Here is a 24,784-nt window from a genome sequence, read left to right on the forward strand (position 1 = left end):
AGATTTATTTGTTAATTATTATTTAAATTGTAAGAATTGTTTGGAAATCGCTTGTTTTCCTTTTTATAGCTCATTAAAGCTAAGCTTCTGGAAGCAGTATACAGGAGCAATGATAAACAGACTTTAACTGCAGTTTCCTAAGATGGTTCCTTTAATGGGCTCATAAATACAGTTGCTGGTTGTTTATCCTTTCATTACTGGGATCTATGGTTTAAAGAAAAACCTCCGGTGAATCTACAAATATCTACATTTCCCTTTGTAATGGTTATGGAAAAATTGGGTACAGATTAGCCCCAGGCCAATGTTCCTCTAGTTTGAGTTCATAATGCCACATGATGTCTAGAGCCTGGAAGTGAAAATGGAGATGACATAATGCTCTCTCCTTGCATTACTGTGAGGAAATCAATATGGAAGAGGGGAGCAGAACAAATCAGGCAGAGGTTTCTTAGGCTCCCTGAGACCCAAACATTGAGTGAGATCCGATGCTCCATAGTATGCAGAGTCATCATCTATATTGCTGGCCATCTTCCTCATTTCTATATGTCACATAATTTTAAAACAAAATCAATAACTTACTGCTAATTTTCATGGGTACAGTTCTTTATAATTAATATTAATAAGCACATTATTGCAATAGGACATTTCCTCGTAAGTGGGATGATACCTGCTGTGTGCGATCAAATGCCATGTTAATGAGAGGTGTGGTCCATCTCCCTTTGAAGGAGAGGCAAATTTGCCCATTTCTGTGTGAATGAGAGGGAAACTTATTCTGATACAGAGATTAATGCATTAAGCTTTGGGGCCACCCTATACAGCAAAAGCTTCTGAACTCCTTTACACACTTTAAAGCTGAGTTACTGTCCTTGAGGGTGAACAGCAAAGAAAGGAAAAACTGAAGAAAAAAGTTAAGAAAAGTTTGTCTGACTGCTTCTTTCTTAATTGAAACTTTTGTTGTGTGAGCACTTCCTATCATGGTTATACATATATGCATCTGTAGTGCCCAGTAGCACAAGGTCTGCTGCCCTTCTGTATCTGGAAATTCTCTAGCTATTAAAGTAAAAATGCATCACCTTTTAGAATAATCACTGAATTTTTCATTTTTAGATTTCACTGTTTCCTTTTTCCTTTGTGGCCTCCCATCTGCATTTCTGTGAAGAAGGTCTTTTGTTGGAACTTGCATAGCACAATAAAGCTTTGATATGAACTACTGCCTTGCTTCCCAAGAGATAGGTGTCTCATTTCTTCTCTCAGAATGAAAGCAAAGCTATAGGCTCTCATGTTGCATCATTATTCAGTACCTCCAAAAGTCTCCACCTTTGAAATGGTGGAGATGTCCCCCTCCATCTCTCTTAAATGGTGAGATGTCCTCCTACATTTCCTTGTGTTCTTTAGGTGTGATCACATTCATTGTAAGTACAATATCTGAGAGCTTATATTCCTGAATCACAGGAATGTGTTGGAACACAAAGTTAAATTTCCCTAGGTTTTTTAGGTTATTTTAGGGTTTAAACCCTCACAACAGCTAAACCAGTGGAAATTTCTTCTTCTCTCTTTTTTTTTTTCTTTTCATTTTGCAAAATGATTAAATTTCTGCAACTGTTTTATAAATGCATTTTGAGAAGTCTACTTACATATCTATTCACATCCACATAGTTTTGTGCAATTTACTGGTAATACATACTCGTCAGCATATGCAGCACACAGTGAAGACTGACTTAGAAACAGTTTCTTCCTGTAGGTTTTTGTGGACTCTTTATTTTTCAGGTGCTGAAGTGAATATGTGAAACACTGCATATTCTGTAGCACTGGTAGAACAACATATAGTACAGAGACAAATGTCATTGGCCTGAGAGGGTTAGGGTTGTTCAGCCTGGAGAAGAGAAGTCTCTGGTGAGACCTTATAGTGGCCTTTCAGTATTTAAAGGGGTCTATAAGAAAGATGGGGACAAACTTTTTAATAGGGCGTCTTGTGATAGGACAAGGGGTAATGGTTTTAAACTAAAAGAGGGTAGATTCAGACTAGACATAAGGAAGAAATTCTTTACAATAAGGATGGGGAAACAGTGGAACTGGTCACTCAGAGAGGTGGTAGATGCCCCATCCCTGGAAACATTCAAGGTCAGGTTGGATGGGGCTCTGAGCAACCTGATCTAGTTGAAGATGTCCCTGCTCATTGCAGGGGGGTTGGACTAGATGACCTTTAAAAGTCCCTTCCAACCCAAACCATTCCATAATTCTATGATTCTATGTCCTATGGATGGTTTTTAATGGTTTCTAACTGAGGATTTAGAGCCTGGTCCACAGACACTGAAAATAAAAAATACTATTCTTGACTGGCATGATTCAGCAGCAGATCTGAGAAAGAGCTCCAAGGTACTGACTTTCCATTGGCACCTGCTTCTTCACCTCATCTATAAGTTCCCCAGCTCTCTCCTTTTAATTGCTTTATTGCCTGATCTTAAAAGTCAGCTAACAAGTTTAATTTAAAAAAGCTTATTCTTTCCACAGCAAAGGATACCACAGAATCAGATAATGGTAAAAATACTGTTTCCAGGATTACTAACAAGATTGCCTCAATCCAGACATGAGGCTTAATGCCTTTTTTCTGGCTTTTTTCTTGCATTTTATGAGCTCAAAGCCAGGAAGGAATGGGAGATGTAGAAGAGAAAAACAATGACAAGCAGCTGGGTTCTGTGTACAAAACACAATGCTGAAAACTCATGTCTTACTTTCTCAAAGCTCTGACAGCTGCTAGGACCAACTGCTTTGCTATCAGAGCCACACAGGGCAAATAACAGCCAACAGTATTATTTGACGCTATTGAAAGTATTTAAATTCCCAGATTATCTCTAAAAGGCGTCAACAATGTATTTTGGGAGCCACTCTACCCACCTGGGTTATTTCTTTAATAAAGTGGAGAAAACCCATTTGTGTTCGGAAGACTTTTCCCACTTTTATTTCAGTCAGTTTTCACAGCAAATCACAAAACTGAACATTAAACATTTTAGAAGAGCTCTGCCTGATGGATATGCAATGGTTTGGAGGACAAGCGAGACCTGTAATTTATTTTGACCTGCTAAATTACCTAGACAAGTCATTAATTTCTCTTCTGCTCTGCTCCTCTTGTATCTATTGGCATTGTAGTCTTTGTGCAAAGGGAAAGACCCTTACTGTGAGTTTGAAAAGTCTCGGACCCAACAGGCCCTTAACTGTGACTGGGGCCTCTAGAAACCATGTTAATTTAAATAATAATAGTAATAGTAATTTCAAACCAGTAATTATTCAGTTCCTATGGAATCGACTAAAGGTGGGGGAGGCACAAAGGGGGTCTTTCCGCTGTTTTTGACCATATCTAGGGAATGCAGATCCATGCTGTGGGAAGATCACTTGAGACAATTACTGCTACTAGGTTGCCCCAGCACAAAGGAAGCACTGAAGAAAAAAATAAGTGAACTGTTTGCTTTGGTTGCTTCAGTGCCAGAGTTCTGGCAGTTTGTTATATGTAAGGGCAACCTTTGCACATCCCAAGGAAAGGGCCATATGCCATGTCTCTCTTCTGAAAATGATGGACCTTGTAGTCCTCCCATGGGAGAGATTCCATTGCTGACCAGTTGTACAGTGGCTTTGAGCATTCGGGTATCGGCATTCTCCCGTTTTGGAGGAAGTCTGGGCATCTCTAAGAGTGTTCAAAGAGGAATTTTTTTCACCTATAAAAAAAAAAAATCACAGGACAAACATAATTTTCACATTTTCTTGTTGTGGCTGTAGGGTATAAGCCATCAAGTGACCCTTTTTGGCTGTAGGGGTAATACTTTACAGGCTGCAGATGGCAGCCTGGACTGACACCCAGTGAATTCATGGTAAATGCTTCCCTGCCTGTTCCAAGGAGCTGCCATGCCACACTTCTGTCTGTGTGGCTTTTGGCAATCTGCTGATTAACTCAGTCCACCCCATAGTTGCCATGGAAGGCAAGACTTCTTTTATAAAATGTAGCTGGCGTATTCAACACCATTGTTGTGATGTTGCCAGCAGCGAGAGCATCAGCAAAGATCAGATGGGTAAGCTCTGTAAAATAACAAAATCCTTGCACAGCGCTTGGATAAAATCAGGCTAACAGATGTCATCATTACTGATGATCAAGAAAATTGAACCAGCATTCAAGCATCTGTGTGAGGGTGGCATTACCTGCCACAGAGAAAGTGAATTACCCGTCCATCAGTGGGGAATCTTAATCCAAAGACTATCTCTTTGGATGTAATTTGCATAAGCTTCAACTTAGAAAGGGCAAAGGAGAAAGATTGTTTTATTAGCAATAGGCTGGGTGGTATTAATCTGAGAGCTGTGGAGAATTCTAAAACCCAGAGCGTTGATATGGCAGAAGGAAAGAGAATCGGCTGAAAGGTTATTTGCTGCAGAGGAAGATTTGTCTTTTAAGTGTCCTACAGCTGCAAATCTAACTGGAGTTTCTTTCTAACAAATTATGATCTCTGTCTTTACCAGAGTGTTGATTTTCAGAATGATCTTCTGTAAAATGACAGTAAGAGTTGGTATGTTCAGTCAAACCTCAGTCTCTCACTTGATGGTTTCTGTTCAGTCTTTCTGCACCACAATTAAAAAGCCATTTAGTACTTGAGACTTTTTTAATCCAAAACTGTTTAGAAACTTCCTGAAAATATTGAACCAGACATACAAACATCTTTGCTTTTAGGGGAAATATAAGGTTTGTATCACCTAAGGGTTTGCTTGAGGTTGTGTATTTCTCCCAAGCTGAACGACTTGTAAGTACCGTCATTCTCTGTGTTGTCCTGTGCCGTGCAAATATGCCTCAACTAGTTTATGTGAGCTGCGCCAGCACTTGCAGTCAAAAAGCCATGAAAACTGTTCAGCCACTAACAGTGTTTTGGATATCTCAATGAACTTGAAAGATTGAGGAGAACATTGACACCTTTAATTTTAACTTCTGTGTACCCAAGTCTTTATATTTCATAAACTTATCCCGATGTTACAACCTATATATGAAGTTTAACTGCAGAGGCACTATTGTTTGCCTGGACAAAGCCTGGCAGAAAGCATCTAGTATTTACTGGCAAATACTAGAGGATGGAGAAATCACCGCTGCTTCTGGTAATCAGCCTTGCTATTAAATATTGTGCACAATCATTAATATATCTGATTTAATCTTCCAGCTGGATCAGAAAGCTCTGTAGTCACTGACACCTTGATCAGTCGCTTCAAATATTGCTAAGGCAACACCTTCTAGGTTACAAAGCTTTTCTGTGTCCCTTTCCTGTAAACAGTATAATTTTCTATTATGTGTTACAACAGGCAGAGGACAGAACTACTGACTTGTTTTCTTTTAAAGCTTATCATGGTAGCATCAGCTCGCTGTCCTCCTGATTTCTTCTTTGTTTATACATACAAGAAAATATGTTTTCCTTTTTCACCTCAGACTTCTTCAAGTTCATGGAGACCTGCTGGTGCACCCCACACCGGCAACCGTCTCCAAGTCACTGTTTTCCAGGTTTGGAGATATATCCATTTGTAGGCATGGTCCATAAAATACAAATCCAGAGAATTCTTTCACAAACACCTGCACTTGATGATGATGTTTTTGCACTGCCATCTCTCTTGTAGATCAGCCAGACTGTTTTTAAACCATTTAATATGTGCACCAGTGATATTGTGAAGAGTTCATTTTTTAATCTATCACATGGTACCAAGTCAAACAAATACCTTAATAAATCTATTATCAACCCCACGTACATGATTAAGTCAAATAAGAAAATCAATTTTGTTTGATGAGCTGTTCTTATAAAACTGTATTGACTGGTGTTAATTATATTTCTACCTTTCATTTTCATTGATTGAATCCCATATCAACTTTAGGATTTCTCTGCTGGAGAGTGAAATCAGATTAACTGGCCTGTAGTTACCTAGATAATCCCTTTTTCCTCTTTGAATATCATTGAGAAGTAAGTCTTACTCTGTACTACTGCAACTTAAGACACATTTTGAGCAACCATCAGAATTCTGGAGATCTTGGAAATTTCTTTCAGGACTCCTTGCTGTAATTTGTTTCAGCAATAAGTTGCTCAAAAACTTCAAATATTTAGCCAGTTGATTCCCCAGACTGCCTGGAGGCTGCTGTATTCTTTGCCCAACATGACATCCAGCTCCCTGGGAGTATGAGTAGCTTTTCTCACCTCCACCTGGCAGGCTGCTCTCAGGTGACCTTTCTCTTTGGCTGTCTGCCTAGAAGCATTAGTGGGAAGCCAACCAGTGGGTGAGCCAAGCAGCTGTCTTGCAGGTGGGACTAGTGTAGGCTCCTTGGATGGTTTCCTAAGGAACCAGCTGCCTGGAAAGGAATTGTTCTGTTTTTCAGAAGAGCAAGCTTACAACACAAAATTAAATGCCAATCATCAGCTCTAATTTCTCACCAAATGTAAATTCTTTTTTCAGGTCAGGTAATGGTATATTTCTTTCATATGCAGACCAAAAAAAAAAAAAGAGAGAAAAAAAGGGAAACTTTTCTTTCACATGGAAAGCATAAAATGATAAAGCATAATAAACAGAATAACTTAATCAAGAAAGGAAAGTGTCTGCAATTATGACCCCTCAGCACAAGTTGTAAGATGTCAGATCTAGAGGGCTAGAACTCTGTCATTTGACTTGGAGAGTTATTTCACACATTTCTTGAAATTTTATCTACTTAATAAGCAATCTGTCAGGAAAAAAAAAATACAGGATTTGACATTCAAGAAACCTCTCTTTTGTCTCCTAAATCCACTAGCAAGAAATAGAAGGAAATACTGGATTTCTGTAGGTAGCAATTTTTGGTTACAACTGAAAGAACAAACATGACAAACAGGAGTGAGCTGAAATCCTCGTTTTTACCTGTATCAACTTTCTGGAATTTCTTTTTGAAAAACTTAAATAAATCCTGAATAGTTTCAGTCTGATTATATGTATTGCTTAAAGTCTTCTAGAACTTGTTAAAAAATTAAACTCGTGTTTTTTGTCGAATACATATTCATATGTTTTATAAAGGAAGGAAACATCATTAAATGTATTTTGGAGAATATGAAATGGCAAGAAATAAAATGATACGATGCATGGAGAGCACAACAATAATCTCTGTACTGGTAAACTGGGAGTTATGATTGCAAAGCATGTAGAAGACCCATCCAGAAGAATCTGAGTGTCCTGGCAGAGGACAGAGCTCTGAGGCTTACCTGAGGAAAGCTGTTGTGTTTTATTTTGTTCTGTTTGATGGGAAGAAAAAACCCCAGACTCCAGAGAGTCAGCTCAACATTTTTGTTTACTGGCTGAACATTGAGATGAAAGATTTCCCTGCTGTGCAGTCATCTCTTATTGCAAGACCAGTCCAGAAGACAAGAATAAAACAAAGGGCAAAGCAAATGGCCCAGATGAGAGGTGGTAGGGGAAGACAAATACAGAAAAAGTAATAACAATAATGATGCCAAAACAGGAATGGAAAATGAAAGACCAGCTGAGCATAAATGAGGCAACAAAGAAAATAGGATAATGGAAAAGAGATAACGATTGGAAGAAAGACAAACACTGGGATGTATTGAAAATTCTGCCCAAGTGATGCTTAAACTCGCACCATTGTTTTGAAGAACAGCTGTGTAATACTTTTGGGCAGGTGCTGACAAACTTGTTAATACTATACCTACTAGTGTGGATTGATCTACAGAGATAAATGGAACAAATTCAGCCTCAGTTACTGGTATTTCTGTCCTTTGGGAAAAGGTAATAATTTGACATTTGTCTCATGCCCGTCGTAATTCTTAGATCTGCAGCCAAATTTCTACATGGCACTGGGTGAATGACATGAGCTATGTCTATACATTGAGAACAAAAACTCACTTGAAAGTTGTCTTAAGCATACTAAGCACTGTGGTTAGCTTGCTTTCTCTCTGTACTTTTTCTTACTGTGGCTGTAGACCACACTGTGAGGATTCATCTTGGGAATACACAGCTCAGGTTTCCTGTGAGTGCAGAGTATCATCTCTGTAACACTGGGGATCCCAGGCTCTTCTCAGCTGAGAGTATGGCTACAGCTTGGGTCAGTGATTAAAATCCACAGGCTTTTATTCTTCTGGTGTCTTTCTTACTTGGTTTGTCTTTTGCTGAGCTGTTGGGAAGAAAATTTCTTATGGGAGAGAAGGCAGTTCCTCTGAATATTAAATGCAATGAGACTTGCAGGAACAACTTTGAAACAAAGGACAAAAAAAGAAAATATACACTTGCGTAGTGGTGTGTTGATTTGGGCAGTAATGACATCCTCCAGTAACAGCTAAACCGCTGGTTTAGCCAGTGATGCACACTCTCTCTCTCTCTCTCTCTCAGGTTTGCTTCTTGCCCATTTATTTGACGAATTGGTGCTTCCAGCCTCCTTCTCTCTTTGGAGGTTCTAAGCCCCAGTGAATTTGGTCACATTCACTCTTGCTGATCCCATGCTGAATGCAGCCAATTTTTGTGTGGCCTTTTCTGTTACTGTGAAGCTTAGCTAAGCAGCTACGTGTATTTTATTTGTTAGTCAGCTGCATGGTATGTGCCCTGTATGCAGCATGGATCTTTGGTTGGCTAACAAAGTCATGAGCTGTGTGCAATACTCCGCAGATACGGTCTCTCTTATCCTTATTTTGTTAGATGATTCATGTCATAATTTAATGTGCTGATAACTGCTGAAGCATCTCATTTCATGACTTTTGAGTTTTGTGGATTACTTTTTGTGTGTATGTGTGATACAATTCTTGTCAGTGTTACTGGCTCTGGATAATGTTGCTTTTAATGTTTAGTTTATTCATTTTAATGTTTTATCCATGAGGTAGGGCTGAGTGGCAAGGAAGAGGGAACCCTAGAAATAAGAATGACTCTGTGTTGGAGAATTTGTCAAGTCAAGCTGTATATTGAGCATATTCTCAAAAAGCATATTTTCAATTTTCAGTGATGTACCTCATATCTTTAGTGAGGGAGAGGATAAACAGTAAGTCTGAATATCAAATTAATTTGAATACTAAAAGCATGTGCCTTGGCACCCAGTCAATATGGTGTATTCTATGAAAATATAACTCAGGCCTCTCAAATTTCTGCTGTGCAACAGTGAAACAGCTTCTGCCGTGCTTCAAGGACAGGTGATCATGCAGTCAGAGAATCACGGAATAGCTGTAGCTGGAAGTGGCTTCTGGAGGTCTCAAGCCAACCCCACTGCCTAAAGCAAGGCCAGTTAAGAGAAGTTTGCTCAGGGCTCTTTCAAGTTAGTTGATACCTCTACAGGGATGGACACTTCATCCCCTCTTTGGGCCTTTTTCAATTTTGACCATGCTCATGGTGAATTTTTTTTTTGTCCCTGATAGCTAATCAGTTTCTGGTGTTGCAGCTTGTGTTCATTGTCTTTTGTGCTATTGCTGTGCTCCTCTGAGAAAGAAGAGAAGCTCCATGTGTGCTACACCCTCTCTTTAGGTAGCGGTAACACTCCGCAATAAGACAGCAGAAAGAGTCTCCATGAGGCTTCTCTTCTCCAGGCTGAATAAACCCACCTCCTGCAGTTTCTCCTTTTATTTGATGTGCTCAAGCATCCTGACTGTCTTCATGATCCTGTGCTGGACTTGCTGGACCTGTATATTGATGTCAGTTGGATTCAGTATTCATGGGAACCCCTAATTAATTGACGCAGACGTGAGCAGTGATTGACTGGAATTACAGGGGGCTAATGTCACCAAAATACCCAAGGTCACTGTGCGGTTCTAGAAAAACATGCAGTTTGTAATTGGGAAATTATGTGACAGAAGGATTCCAGAGAAATAAAAAATACTTGACTGGTGAGAGGGGGGAACTATGTTATACTCGGAATCAGAAAAATTCTCTCCCTCACCTGAAGCATGACCCAGGAAGGAGAGCATGGACAGCTGATCCCATGTTTCATGAAATGTAGGAGTGAATTTGTAGCCATCAAAACTTGGTGGTTTGAATCATTGCTTGAAGGTAGCACAATTAATCAGTTGTATCCTAATGACCTTCAGTGACTTTTGAACATAATGCTTTTTACTCAAAAAATTCTGGCACATGGTTCTTTTCTGCCTGTTGATCTGGGTGAGGCAACTCATATGGGATGGTCAATGGAAAAGAAAAGATCTCTCCCTCCTTCCAGAATCTCTCTCCAAAGGAAGTTTATCAACCTGCTTTAGTGCCCATGTACTCCCAATTATATTTCATATTTTCTGGTTTTGTTTGTTTGTATGTAAGCAGCTGTTTTCTGCCTGCTGTGGTTTAGTTGAGAAAAAACTTAACAAATGTGATTTCAAACTGAACAGAAATTAAGCTCCAGCTAAAACCTCCCCAGAGAAATATAAAACATTAAGGCAAACACACATCTGCTTTTGAATAAAACCAAATCCTCAAAGCAATGTTCAAAGATGTTGTCAAAGTAATTAGCATACTAACAATGAAGTCAGGTAACAAACTGATTTTTTAAGGCACATAGATATGACAAAGTGGCTTTTGAAAACTCAGACCTAATTCTTCCTTCTGAAATGTTCAAATTTACATGGCACAAATTTATGAGACTTTAAATTAAACTTATGATGAAAATAGCCAATGAAAGAAAAGACTTATTTCAGTCTGAGTTTTAAACCCTATTTTACTCTCTTCTTGTAAAATCTTCCAGATGGAAGGCCAACAGAGTTTGAAGTTTTGCCCATTGGATAGTTACTGCTTAAACAGAAAAGATTCTTCTGCTATCCAATGGTAGCTGTAGCCAGCTGCAATTACTAAGGAATGTATTATGGTGGCATATACTGTATATGTATACTATTAAAACCAGTCCCCTTCTCAAAAAAGCTGATAATCAAAATAGCCAAAGATGATGAAGTCTCAAAGAAAGCTCATAGAACAGCGACTGGGATATACAGAGAAACTCTATGGCTTTCCCACAGGAGATATCCAGACCAGGTAAGAATTAATCAAAGAGTTTGCACTTCTCACTTTGGTGTCTCTAGAAGTTCAGTGTTGCTGCAAGGGCCTCTCCCTTGATAGCAAACATGACAGTCATTTTCTTGGTGTGTTTTGTCCATCCGTACCTCCTGCTATGCTGGAGATGGTCAGGTTACTCTTTCAGTGGACATGGAAACAAGTATAACCATCTTATTTTTCAAAGACTTGTAATATTTTAACATTTAAGTGGGAAAAATGCATGCTTTCATAGCATCCAGTTTCCATCCCAGGGTCAGCACTGAGCCCAGTATTAATGTTGAGTTTCTCAGTATCATCAGGCACAAACTGGAATACAGGAAGTTCCATCTCAATATGAGGAAAAACTTCTTCACTTTGAGGGTGACTGAGCACTGGAACAGGCTGCCCAGAGAGGCTGTGGAGTCTCCTTCTCTGGAGGGACTCTCCTGGACACAATCCTGTGCAACTGGGTGATCCTGCTCTAGCAGGGGGGTTGGACTAGATGATCTCCAGAGTTCCCTTCCAACCCCTACCAGTCTGTGAGTCTGTGAACCATTTTAAAGGTTCCCAGTGAATAGTGGATATCGTTAAAACAAATCAAATTACAATAAGAATTGAACAGTTGTTCTATTTGCACACAAAGTCAATGTTAGTGGTTGGTATGGTGACATCAGGGAAACAAGGGGTCACAGCTCCTCGGGCCATGCTTGAAGGTTATAGGTCAAAGTCCACCTACATAGTTTGTTTCTTCTAAGCTGCATTTATTGCAATGTCGCAATCATGTGCCAAAGAGACCTCTGCGGTACCAATGCCAAGCTTATTCTGCTAATGATTATCTTGTGGAGTTCTGCTATATTTGCTACATCTCAAATAACAGTGAAAAGATGTCAATAGTGGTGTAAAGAGGCAATGTTTTGTCACATGCTCTCTGTTCTATTTTATCACTGTAAACCAGGAGGAGCTTAAATAACATCAAATAAGTATAAATAAACCAGGTATCATGATCTCTACACTTTTTGTCCTGCTCGTGATCTGTTATTTAGCTCAGCACATCCACTTTAGGAAGCAGAAGTCTTGAGATATCTGATGGTGGGGTGGGTTATAGCATTTTCTTCTTGACACATAAATGATCTATCAAACCTGACAGAAAGCTAAAGACAACCACATTCAAGTTTTTCTCTTCAAGATTTTTTTTTGTCAGTCAATCCAAGGCTGTTCCTGAGCACTTTGCTTTCTTGTAAAGTGTGTTGTGTGAGTGTGGATCGGACACTGGTGAGGAGATCCAAGGTTCCTTGGTAGGGAAAATACCTCAGATGCCTGTAAAAGAGGGAAGAATAACTTAAGGAAATATTCTAAAAATGTTGGGGACTTTTTGAATAGGGATCACACCTCTTTGCCTAACGTTGCTACACAGGAATAGTCTGGTAGATCTGGCCCAAGTTTTTAAAGGGGTTCTGTTCCTCTCAGAGCTTCAAGGTCTAAATGTTAAAACCACCAAGGGATCTTAGAATATACTCTCTGTGTTTGCATTTGTCCAGTGAGCTTGGATTAAATACATAGGGTCTCTATGGCATGCTAGAGGGCAGAGAGGCATTTAAGTAATGAAGCCTGAGCACACATCAGAGTCTAGCAGCCCCATTGTGCCTGAACAAGGGCTCTCTTGAGCTTTCCGGCAGTGGATGTCCCAGTTTTTGTAAGTTGAAAAATATTGTACTTAGCTGGGAGGAAGAGACCTAAATTTAGTCCATACTGATATCTGTATGCTAAAATAAGACTGGTGTCAGGATGAATGCTCTTACACAAAGATGTGGAGTGACTTAGTTCAGTCAGTATTTTGTGTTAGAAAATTCCCACTGAAAGGACTGAGAAAACCTTTCACCTATGTAGTCTGCAGCTGAATACTGAGATGCAAATTCCCTCAGGCACAGGATTTCATTGAACCTGGGCCTGTCCCTTCCTGGGTGAATGCTCCTGATTAAAAAAAATTGGACTGACTCCTGATTTAAAAAAAATTCTGCTTATGTGTGTGCAGCACTTGGTCTGGCCGTTGTGCAGTGAGCAGGCATGCTAAAACTGTCTATGCAGAGAAAGGCCTAGTCAGGTATTTAGACAGAATTTTAGTGTGAGATAAGTTCTGACATGCTCAGCATCATGAATAGTTCAGGAGTGGACATTTTCAGAGAATGCCCAGAAGGAAACCTGAGATACATGGACTTTTTCGGAACTTCGAGGGTTAGCTGACAGTCAAACAGTGTGTTTGGGGATCTTCCTTCTGGACATCTCTTGTGGACTAGGTAGAGTAACTGCATGGCTATGTCCCATCATCCAGTTAACTCAGGCACATTAAAACCAAATTGCCCTTGAGAGTCATTGTTCATGCTATTCATCTTGGACTTCCAAGGGCCTCCACCAGGAATGCCGACATTGTTAAATACAGGAGGTCAGTGATCGATCAAAGCCAAATAGTACAGATGGGCTCACATCAAATCTGCCAAACAAATCTGTCTTAGAGGGCACTAAACAGAGTGGTCCAAAACAGAACCATAGAGTGAGACAATTAATTAAGCAGTGTGGAGAATCAGGGTCCAATGCTCAATCACCTTTTGTGATTCTCTTTACTTAAAGGGTGGGGCTGTATCCTTAGGGAAACACGCTGTGAAATGTTTGTGGTCATGTAGACCAGCAGTCACAGAAATATATGCACTAATAAACTCTCTTGGCTTCAGAACCAGGGTGGTTTCATGCAAACTGCCTTTCAGAAATGGTCCCCTGAGCGTCTCAACAAGCATTCTATCTCCAGCAACTGTTTGGGAGACTGAGAGTTAGACTGGGACAAATTAATTTTAGGAATATTTCGGCATTTTTGTAATACTGATTATTGTATCCCAGTGCCTAGACTGTTTCCTGGACAGATTTTTATGCGCACAGCGTTATTGACTAATGTGGAGTCTATGCAATTGCACTGTGTCCCCAGTTCTGGACCCTGACTGGGTTTTATCTCCATAATAGGAGACCAGTTTGCTTTTCTTGCTCTTGTGCATCCTTGAGAGCATCAAGATTTCCTTCCAAAGGTACACTAGAGCAAACATCATGTCTGTCACTGTGGTTATCTAGGGGACTGGGTTGGGGAGCTCTGTGGAGCACCTCCTTGCAAAGTACAGAGTCAATGTAAGAACTCAGGCAGGAGGACTTTGATGTCTAAGTTTCTTCAGCTTTGCAATGCACTAGGACACAACCTGCAAAAGAAAGTGCTCATAACCTGGGTTTAAATAATGTGTCTACACACGTTGCACAGAAAGTATATGGTAAAATAGGGAAAAGAAGCCAGAAACCCCATTTTTTTTCACATTACTACTTAACCCCTGAACCATATCCTTCTGACAGTGCTAATTCTTCCTGTATTTCCCTTCACAATGCAGGTTTGCTAGAGCTGTAGCAGAGCATTTCCACTACATACAATTTGGGGGGCAAGAGCTGCTCTCCAAGGCCATCTGCAAACTGCTTAAATTAAATAAGGTTAATCCATTTATAGAAAAGTGAAATGGAAACATAATTTTAATGTCCTCTGTGATATGAAGCAAGTGAGTTTAGAACTTGAGCTTTGCTGTTACCTAGAAGAAATAAATTCAGCAAAAACTCAAATCCCATTTCCATATATATTGCTGGTCTTATCAGTGTTTTGTCTAAAATGTTAAAGTAATCTTAATTATCTGAGCTACAATCAAAAATAAAAGTCAGCACTATGCTCCATCTTATTAAAATTCAGGGTTGGGATAATGTTACTTTGGAAAAACCTCATGTGTATGCCATAAATTAAACTTCGAAGATTCAAATAAATTACTTTCCCAGCCAAATTATTTTCTCATGTGCAAAACAGGAGCATTGGAAAACTTTCCTTATAATGGGTACATTTGGAGCTGATTTCTGAAAAGCAGTAATTAATATAAATGAATATACATAGCTTTTCCTAAAATATTATCTAGGAATTGATGCATGTGGTTTGCATATGCAAAAACCATTCCTAGCTTCCACCAATTGATTTTGAACATTTCCTTCGGCTGCACATATACATCAGTTTCCCTGTGATGGAAACACCTATTGCAGTAAAATGTGAACTTGCAAGGTTAATAAGTATACTGAATCAAACTGTTTCGATCATTCCCCTTGGTGAGGTGGCAAATGCTATAAAACTTCTGCTAACATATTTTTGCATTCCTAAGAATTTTGATTTTTGCCTGTCCCAGTTTTTCAAGTGCAGAAGGTAGACGTATGCCTGGTGATATACCTGCTCTCAATTTACACATTGCTTTTATCTCTATATCAAAAGTATATGTTCATATTTATGAATTTGCATGGCAAGCAAGGTCCCATGCTCTAGATTATATATGTGCAAAAGATGAGAGATGGTCCTTGTGTTAAAGCTTTTCAACCATAAATAGGCAAAGGATGAGAGAAAGGAAATTTCTGTATTTTCTCTCTGTCGACAGAGACTTCTGCCTGCAGCAGAGACAAATATCAAGCTCAGATCATGAATCCAGTCCTTCACCCCAGGACTACGCTTCCACCCTCTCTCTATGCATGAGTCTCATTTCCATATTTCATCACATTAATGATTGTTTCCCACAGTTGCATGCTGATTATCCTGCCAGTTAAACAGAAAATCCAGGTTTATATCATCTGCAAAGAAATTAAAACGCCTACGCTCTTGACAATAGATTGTTGTATTTACATTACCATTCTGATATCCAGCTGCACCTGGATCAAATAAAACCCTATTTAAATTGAATGACAATATTTTCTTAAGACCTATGAAACTATTACTAGGGACTTTAAATGAGACGATCCAGTTTCTTCCATAATTCTGTAATAGCAAACTACTTTCCAAAGGTTTTCTGTCATTTTTTACTCATTTAGAAGGGCAAAGCTGCAGGAAGAATAAGTTACAGATGAACATTAATTAGGGTGAAGCAGCAGGGCTATGTAAATTATGAAGGAGGTGCTTTTTGCTGAGTTACAAATTGATTCCTTTCGTAATCAAATTCCATTTTCAGTGCAGCTTCTTTTTAAAATGAGATAGGCAGAGAGGAGATAAGCGCCTGGTGACATACAGTATCCACTCTCAGATTCTGTTTAGGTGGTTGTCTAGAATGACGTGACTCAGATTGAAAAAAGACAAGAATAACAGAAAAAAAATAGGTCAGAGGTTCTCAGTACCAATTAATTTCACATTCAAAAAAGAATAGAGATGGTTAAACTTCATAGCAAATTGAAACAGTTCAGAAATGTGAATAAAATACTGGCTCAGAAAGATAATAGGAATAATAGTATTTTGCTTTTTACTTTGAGCCTCTTTATGCCATAGTTCCAAATGGGGCCTTACAGACATCAGATACATAAAACTCTCGAGGTCTCATGGAACCGTCAGGCTATTTCAATTAATACCTGTTTAAGAATGTAATTTTTTCTCATGTTTTGTTTTTCACAAGTTAAAAACCATCACTGTACATCCTTCTGGAATTATTCTTATCCATTTCCTTTACTGATGGCCATGTGTGCACCTGTTATATATGGTATTACTCCCCAACCACTGAAATATGCAGCCACCTCCAGAGCAATCTGGTCTCTGTTGATGCTTATAAATGGAGGGACCAGCTTCCTGGTGTGGTTCCAGAAATTTAGACCAGAAAATTTTCAGGGTGCTCTTTTGTCCCGGAAGTCTGTTTGCAAGTGGGATTTTCCATCTGCCTCTCATATAGGCATGAGAACATAATACTAGTACCTCAACAGGAAACTAGGAGACGGGACTGACCTGATGCATCAAATCACTTCACTGAATACGAGGACTCATTCTCCTCCTCATGACCCAATGCAAGTGTGCTTTCCTTGACATTTGATTGGAGGAAAGGTCACTCTCTAGAGAAAAAGAATTTTGTTCAGACCAACTCTTCTCCTGCCTAACTCAGAGTTAGATGCCTGCTGTGAAGCCTGAATTCAAGAGAAGGGTCATTGAATTAAACTTTGCCAGTTCCCTGTAGTGTCCATTGGGAGAAGTAGTCTTGGTGCTTACATTGCATTCCTCTTGCAGATGGCGCCTGTTAATTCAATGGCTCTGGGTAAAGGATAGCAGGAAGATCTTATTTCTTTCTTGAGCTTAGGTGGTGTATGGGATGCTACATTTTGCTTTTACTGTAGGTGGCCTAAATAGGATCTTGGGCCTAACTGTGACACCTGAATGGAGATGAATATTGCTAATATACTCCAGAAGAAGTGTAGGAAGTTTACAGAGGTGGAGGCTCTTCTGGTAAAGGACATAGCAACTCAGATTTCCTCTCTAAGATTGAGTAGAACTGTTTTTCTCTGCCTCTTTTACTATTTACTAATCAGAAGGGCATGGGTATGGCCATTTAGGGAGTCTTTCCAGATTTTTTTGAGCAAGCTTCATTAACACCTGCTCCTCCTCCTCATCCTTCCTTCTTCTGCAAGACTTTTCCAGCAGCAAACATTGTCAAGCTGTCAAGGCAGAATCAGTTTGTCCTCTAACAGCCAAATTTCACTGGGTACGTATATAGCCATGCAAAACTGAGCATTGACATGTTGCTCCCATCAACAAGATGTCACCAATATGTATCACAGAATTGAAGGTTGGAAGGAACCTCTTGTGATTATCAAGTCCAATATGCCTGCTCAAGCAGGGTCAGCTAGAGTAGGCTGTCCAGGACAGTGTCCTGTTTAGGTGACAGGAGTTGTGGGAACCTGGTGAAGATGTACTTCAGAAGTTCACGTAGATTCAACTCCTTAAAGTCCAAACTGCTCATTAGTTCTTTGCTTTTGTCTTGTTTACATCTTTTTCCCATTATTTGCTTAACTCAAGTAATGTTTTCACCTACTTTAGTGACTAGATGGAGAGTGAGGTTGTCACTGGATTACACTGGAAGTGCAGATTTTGCCAAGGAGAGCCATAAGCAAGAGATCTCAGTATGACTTTCATGTCACTTTTTTTCCTCTAAGGTGTAAGAGACCAGGATGGAGTGCGTAGAGCTGCTGTTTCCAGCCCAGCCCTATGACTCAGCTGAAAGGCGATTGAGCTTCAGCAGGCTGTGGGCACCAGTGGCTTGTAAGGGGAAATGGATGGAGACAGGCATTACAAAGAGGGGAGAACAAGGGAAGAAAAAGGAAAAAACTAGGAGGGATTCCTCTGATAAAATAGGTATCTCTAAGCCAGTCACTCACGGCTTCCGTTACAGCCTATGTAGAAAAATTGGAAGAACATTTTTGGTTTTGGTCCTCATCCTCAGAGTTCTCGTTTCTCTCCTTTCTGCCTCAGGGAGTCCCTGACAGGTTACACTACTTCCACAATGATACTTTCTCTATTGCTGTTTAGTCTGGAAACGAATCTTTTCACCTATCACTCCAGGAATATTTAGCAGCACTGAATTTGAAATTAAACCAGGAAAGGAAAAAATGGCTATGAAACAGGATTTGGGTAGAATGGTCTATTTGCAGTCCTCTCTTCTTCAACTGGTGGGCTGCCTTCTCTTTGTTTAGTTAACCAACTTCTAAATAAATGAAAAAAGACCTTTGAGTAACCCAGTCTCGGCCAGATTCACTGCTGAGGTAAATTGGGGTAAATTAATTGGCTTTTTTCCCCCATACTGGTACATAAGTAGATAAAAGCAAATTTTCAAATGTGTGGTTCCACAAAAATATTCACAATAGCCACATCTATGCTAGTAAATTAAATAATGCCAGGGTATGCTCCTGTGCCCTGTAACTCAGTCATCTCTACTGCTGTGAGAATTGTCCCTGGCGTGGTTTTGGCTAGAGGTGTCTAGAGTTCTGTCAAATGCTTCTGAAGCCAAGCTGGGAAGCTATAAGTGATAATTCCCAACAAGCAGTTTGAATATGGACATGCTGCACTGGAGGATGAAAGAGTTTGAAAGGATGGACAAAAGCTGTACTGTGCCATTTGGCTTCAATGTCAGGAAACAATTCTGTAACATTTTGTTCACTGGTACCGACAGAGCCTGCAGTGCTATTAGCAAATGGAGAACTACCATTAACTTGGATGGTAAAGAACTAGGCTTTTGGTGCTGAAAGTCATGATGTCAAATCACTTACCTACAAGGCATTATTACAGTAGACATAATGTTAATATTTATCTATCTAGCCAGGTAGAAATATGCACAAAATTTCTGTCCCAGATACACACTTTACTATCCTCTGAATGTATAAAATCTACTGTAAATTATCGATATGGGGTGTACATGAGCACTGCACTTGACACACAAAGGGCTTCTTAGACTTATGGATCATGAGTGGATTGCAAAATACATCTACTGCTTCTTGCACATGCAAAGTCTTACATGCAGTAGCGTGTGAGATACAGCAACGATCTGCATGTGTGCAGTGTACCAGTCTGGGATTTCTGAATGCCCACCAGTCACTGGCTTTCACCTGACAAATTTCCTAGTCTATTAAAGCAGGATGTGGAGAATATACTAATGCTATTCCTGAAATTACACATCAGATTCACTTGCTTGATCCTACATTTCTACCTAAAAATCTCACAAAATTGCCCAGGCGAAATGATAGTGACTATACCAGTAACAGCATCGAGTATTTGCTAGCTGAAGGGGTGAACGGGCACTTTTCTGTAGGTTAACAAGGACCCAATTACATGCAGATTTGCCAATGTGGAATGGAATTATTTAAAAAAAAACCAAAACAAACCACCTTTGGGATTGACACTGGTCTTTAATGCAGTCTAAAAAAGCAATGTTATTAGCTTGGTAATTTATTCAGACTGAGGGGAGTAGAAGACACTGAACTTCATCTCACATATTTTAATGTCGCATCCTATTTCAGAGCAGCATCACACTTCAGAAGTGAAAGTGACACCGGATGTCTGGAATACAGTATAAACCAGCTAAGTGTTTTTCCACCAATGAAGGCTCTCATCATCCATTAAAAAAATTAATCAGTATTTAAGAACTCCCTCTCTGCCCTTTGCCTCCCAAGACAGAGAGGCCAAATTAATTTACAAAAATGCTGAAGTCCTAAAAATTAATGATATCATTACTATTCAATTGCAGTATGCTGTTGGACAGAGAATCATGTAATGAATAAAGTTCTTTTATGCCATCCTGATCCAACCTAGTGCTTTAAATACCTGACTAGTTCTTTTCACTTCAATGCAAGTAAACATGGCCTATATTCAAAAGAAGCACTTAAATCTGTGTGAGTAATTCATATCGAGACCAACTGCTTGTAAGGCAAAATCAGTCACGTTCTTAACTGCTTACTCAGGCCTTAAAATTAAAACATGTGCTTAAATGCTTTGATGAGGTGAAATTGTCCAGGCCCTGAGGGCACTGTGAGTCCTTGCCGTCCCTGCCCACCTCCCCAGGGCACCCTGCCCATGGACAAGGACCCCATTCAGACCAGCTTGGGTCCATCAGTTCCTGCCCTAGTGATGCTGCAGGATGCTGGTCTGCAGCCCTACCTCAGCCCTGTCCTGCCTGGCCCTGAACCATGGGCTGATGTCCCAACCTGTCTTCATCCCAGCCCCACCTCCATGGCCCTGCTGAGGAAAGGAGAGATGAAAATTGTCAGTAGAACTTCTTTCACAGTGACTCAAAAAACTGCCAGCTGTGTAATCCATTCATATGGGAGCTGCGTACCTCTTCTCAATTTTTAATATTAAGTATTTGAAGTAGTCTTTTTTTTAAAGGCTGGACCAAGTGATTTACACCTCTTTGTAATTAGATGTAGCAATAAGAATAATGTTTCACATTATACTGGAATGTTCTTTTAAACTTTGTCATGTAATCTTAAAAAACTTAATAGATATGGTGATTGGTATCTTAATTCAATTGTTACTTGACTTGTGGGCTACTTTTTGATTTGCTCGAATAAATGGCTAAGTTGTCTGGGACATAATTGTCTTCTGTTAGGGCTTTCTGTGAATGTATTTTTAATTTCTAAGTGTTTTAGTTCCTGCCCTGTCTATTCAGGCACTTTTTTCTTTTTCTAGTAGCATTAATGCCAATAATGCTAACTGGGTAATGCTGCTGAATAAATCATACATTCAATATGTATGTTGTAATTTTCAGAGCTCTTCCTGTACTTTCAGTCTCATAAGTCCCCATTTTAAAAGGGAAATGAGTATTATTATCCATATTTTCCAGACAGAAAACTGGGCACGGAAGTGAAATGCTACATTTTCTCATTCCATTTCTAGATGTCTCCAGGCAGATGCTTGTGAATCTCGATGATGCCTGTCATTTCTCTGCTGCTCTGCTGTATACTGAAACCATGACTGAGCTCCTGAAGCCAACGCTTTGGTGCTTTAGCCATGTTTATTCTAGTAAATTAGATGTGTGTGAGACCACTCTCTATCTGTGAGACCAACCTGTACAGAATGTTCAATGTTTATGTGAATAAACTATCTTGGCCTCCAAATGGGGCGACCTGTCTATAGTATCAACAATTTCTGGTTTATGCTATCACGGGTGACAGAGAAATGTAATGGACAGTGCTAGTTGCCAAAAGGTACGCCATGGACTGTTCTAACAAGATAGATAATCGTATTCCACTGTGTTTACATTTTTCAAGCATTGTCATATTTAGCAGTGCAGTCTCATCTTTTGTGTCTGCAGGTCTGAGTGCTCCTCAAACCATCCACTGGGACACCACATTCTTCTTCAGGAATGATGTGATCACATATGAAACATTTTTCCAGCTAGCAGTGGTCAAATTGCAAAGCTTTGTGCTAGGTGCTGGTATTCTTTCTGGTTTTCACTCTAGTCAAGAAGTTGGTCACCATCAACTCTGAAAGTCATCTCTAGCAAAGATCCTATAGGTATGTGACACGCAGGTTTGATATTGACAGGTTCACCATTTTTGGCATAGACACCAGGCAAGATGTTCAGCTCCATGTTTGGGTGGCCACCATTCAGAGTGTTGGTAAAAGGAGTTTTCTGTGTGCTCTGATATCTGCACATCTCAGTAAAAGCTATGATAAAGTCTGTGCCACCTCATTTTTGCATTGATTGGTGTCGTGGTTTAGCCCCAGCCGGCAGCTAAGTACCATGTGACTGCATGCTCACTCCCCTCCCCCCCACCGGTGGGATGGGGAGGAGAATTGGAAGAAAAGGGTTAAACTCATGGGATGGGGTAAGGACAGTTTACTGGGACAGCAAAGGAAGAGGAAAATACCAACAACAATACTGATAACAGAATATACAAAGCAGGTGATACACAATGCGATTTGCTCACTGCCTAAAACCCAATGCCCAGCCCCAGGCAGTGACGACTCCTCCCCTGGCCAGCTCACTCCTTGTAAACTGAGAATGACGTCATGGTATGGAATATCCCTTTGGCTAGTTTGGGTCAGCTATCCTGGCCATGTCCTCTCCCAGCTTCTTGTGAAAATTAACTTTATCCCAGCTGAAAACCAGGACAATGAGACTAGCACAAGTGGCTCTGAAGAATTTGATGGTTGGACTTAATGATCTCAGAGGTCTTTTCCAACCTCAAAGATTCTATGATGCTGTGATAATTGTCTTCAGGGAAAGCACTGAAGGGACTGTAGCTACTCATTGCTCCCCAGATTTCACTTGACTAATTATGGTGGCACTATATTATAGATAGGAGGACCAGACTGTGTACTTTTAGACAAGAATCTTTGGTTAGGGTGTCAGGGCTACTGGGACATGGCCTGAAAATGTGGCTTTTGGAATAAGGTGCTGTGAAATGCAGGATATCTCAGGCTATGAGCTATAGGACTGCACACAGGGACACCTTGGAGCAAGAGCTAAGTACTCCTGCAGATTTGCATTTGGTGTTTCTCAAGAGATGTTTTCAGTATCCCTCAGAGGGACAATGTGGGCAATCTGGGAATTTAGCTTCAAAGGCACTGCCAAATATGTCCACCAAGATACTGGAAATACGATGGGATGAGCAAAGATCCCAGCCTATGTCTGTAGGAAGAATCTTATCCTTGTGCTATTGAGAAAGAAAGAAAAGAAATGGAACCTGTTTTCTGCATTTAAAAGTAGAAAGGATTATTTATATATGATTTTGTTCAGTTGGTGAGGTAACTTTTTTGCTTTTCTTTACTTCCATTCAATTTGGCCGTCTGTGAATGTAAACACTTTTGTCACAGAGATCTGGAATGATATCTCGCTGTAATACATACCAAGATAATGAGACCCCTTGTGCTGGAAGGAATAAATCACAGTGGGTTTGGTTTGCCAAGCAGCAGATCTGACTCTGTTTGTGTGTGCTATAATGACTCACCTCCACCAAAGGCATCTGACCAAGAGGCTGCTCTTGAAGTATTTTATTCAGCAGTGTACTGGACCTCACTGGGATAGAGTTAACTTTCTTCACAGCAGCTTGGATGGTGCTGTGTTTTACATTCGTGACCAAAACAATACTGATAACATACTAATATTCTAGCTATTGCTGGAGAGCGTTTGCACAGCGTAAAGGCCTTCTCCATTTCTCATTCTGCCCCCGCCCCCCCGCCCCGTGAGTTCACTGGGGGTTGTGCAGTAGGTTGGGGGTGGACACAACCAGGCAGATGACCTGAAATAACCAAAGGCATAGTCCATACCATATAATGTCATGCTCAGCAATAAAAGGGGAAAAGAGGGAGTTTTAGGAAGGTTATCTTTTTTATTTTTTTTTCTTTTTTTTCTTTTTTCTTTTTTTTTTCTTCTTTTTTCTTTTTTTTTCTTTTTTTTTTTTTTGTCAGGATCTTGCTGGGCATTGGTCTACCCATGAGAGGTGCTGAGTGATTGCCTTTGCATCACTTGTTTTGTTTTCTTTTTTTTTTTCCTCTCTTCTTCCACTTAACCTTCACTTATTAAACACTTTTTTTATCATCAACTGCCACGTTTTCCCACTTTTACTCTTCCTTTCCTCTTTCCCCAACCCACTGGGGGTGAGAGAGGGGAGTGAGCGAGCGGCTGTGCAGTGTTTAGCTGCCTACCAGGGTTAACACACAACGAGCAATTAAACAATACATTTGAGAAAATGAAATTGCAGAAAATGAAATTGCAAAACAGAGTGCGTGCTTACTCTCATGTAATCTCATGCTTTACTGTGAGCTCAACAAGATAAAGCTTCTTCTTTGGGTACAGGAATGAACTTGCAGTCTTCTCTGGGGATGGGGAGGTATGTCTACATTGGAGACTCTGAACAAGCTGGCTTAGGAAGTGGAGCCATTTAACGATGGTAGGATGGAATTTCTCAGCAGGACTAATTAGCCCAGGCAAAGAGCAGTTTCAGTGGAGTGCTTCCAGCATCCTGATACTGTGTTGTTAGTTGTACAAACATCATTCTCCCGGCATCCCGCCTGGCATTCAGGCAGCTTGGTTTTCTAATATCTTCACTCTCCCTGTATGCCCAGAGCCCAATTTCCATAATACTCTCTCATTTCTTTGTGTCAAGGCCTGGTTATGACCTCTTCTTTCTGCCTCTGACATTTTTTCTTCTCCCATTAGTTTCCAGGCAGGTAATTCAAGAAATGTCCCAGTGATGGTGGTGTTGCTAATTAGAAGCTGCTCAGTCTTTACAGCATGTAAGCAGTGCTCTGCATGACATAGTTTGTTGTGGGGTGAGAAACGTGAATCATTCTGCTTTCTTCTGGAGAGTCTGACACACCATCATAGACGTTGACTGCTGAAATTTCTATCTTATAGATGCCTGTCTCACAGAAACCTGCCTATATGTATCAGAAGAAACTGAAACCGTGATTCTATCTTAAAAATAAGGGCAAAGCCCATTTTCCACTCCTCGT

The sequence above is a fragment of the Grus americana genome, chromosome 1 (genome assembly GCF_028858705.1).
Source record: "Grus americana isolate bGruAme1 chromosome 1, bGruAme1.mat, whole genome shotgun sequence".
In the NCBI taxonomy this organism is placed as follows: domain Eukaryota; kingdom Metazoa; phylum Chordata; class Aves; order Gruiformes; family Gruidae; genus Grus; species Grus americana.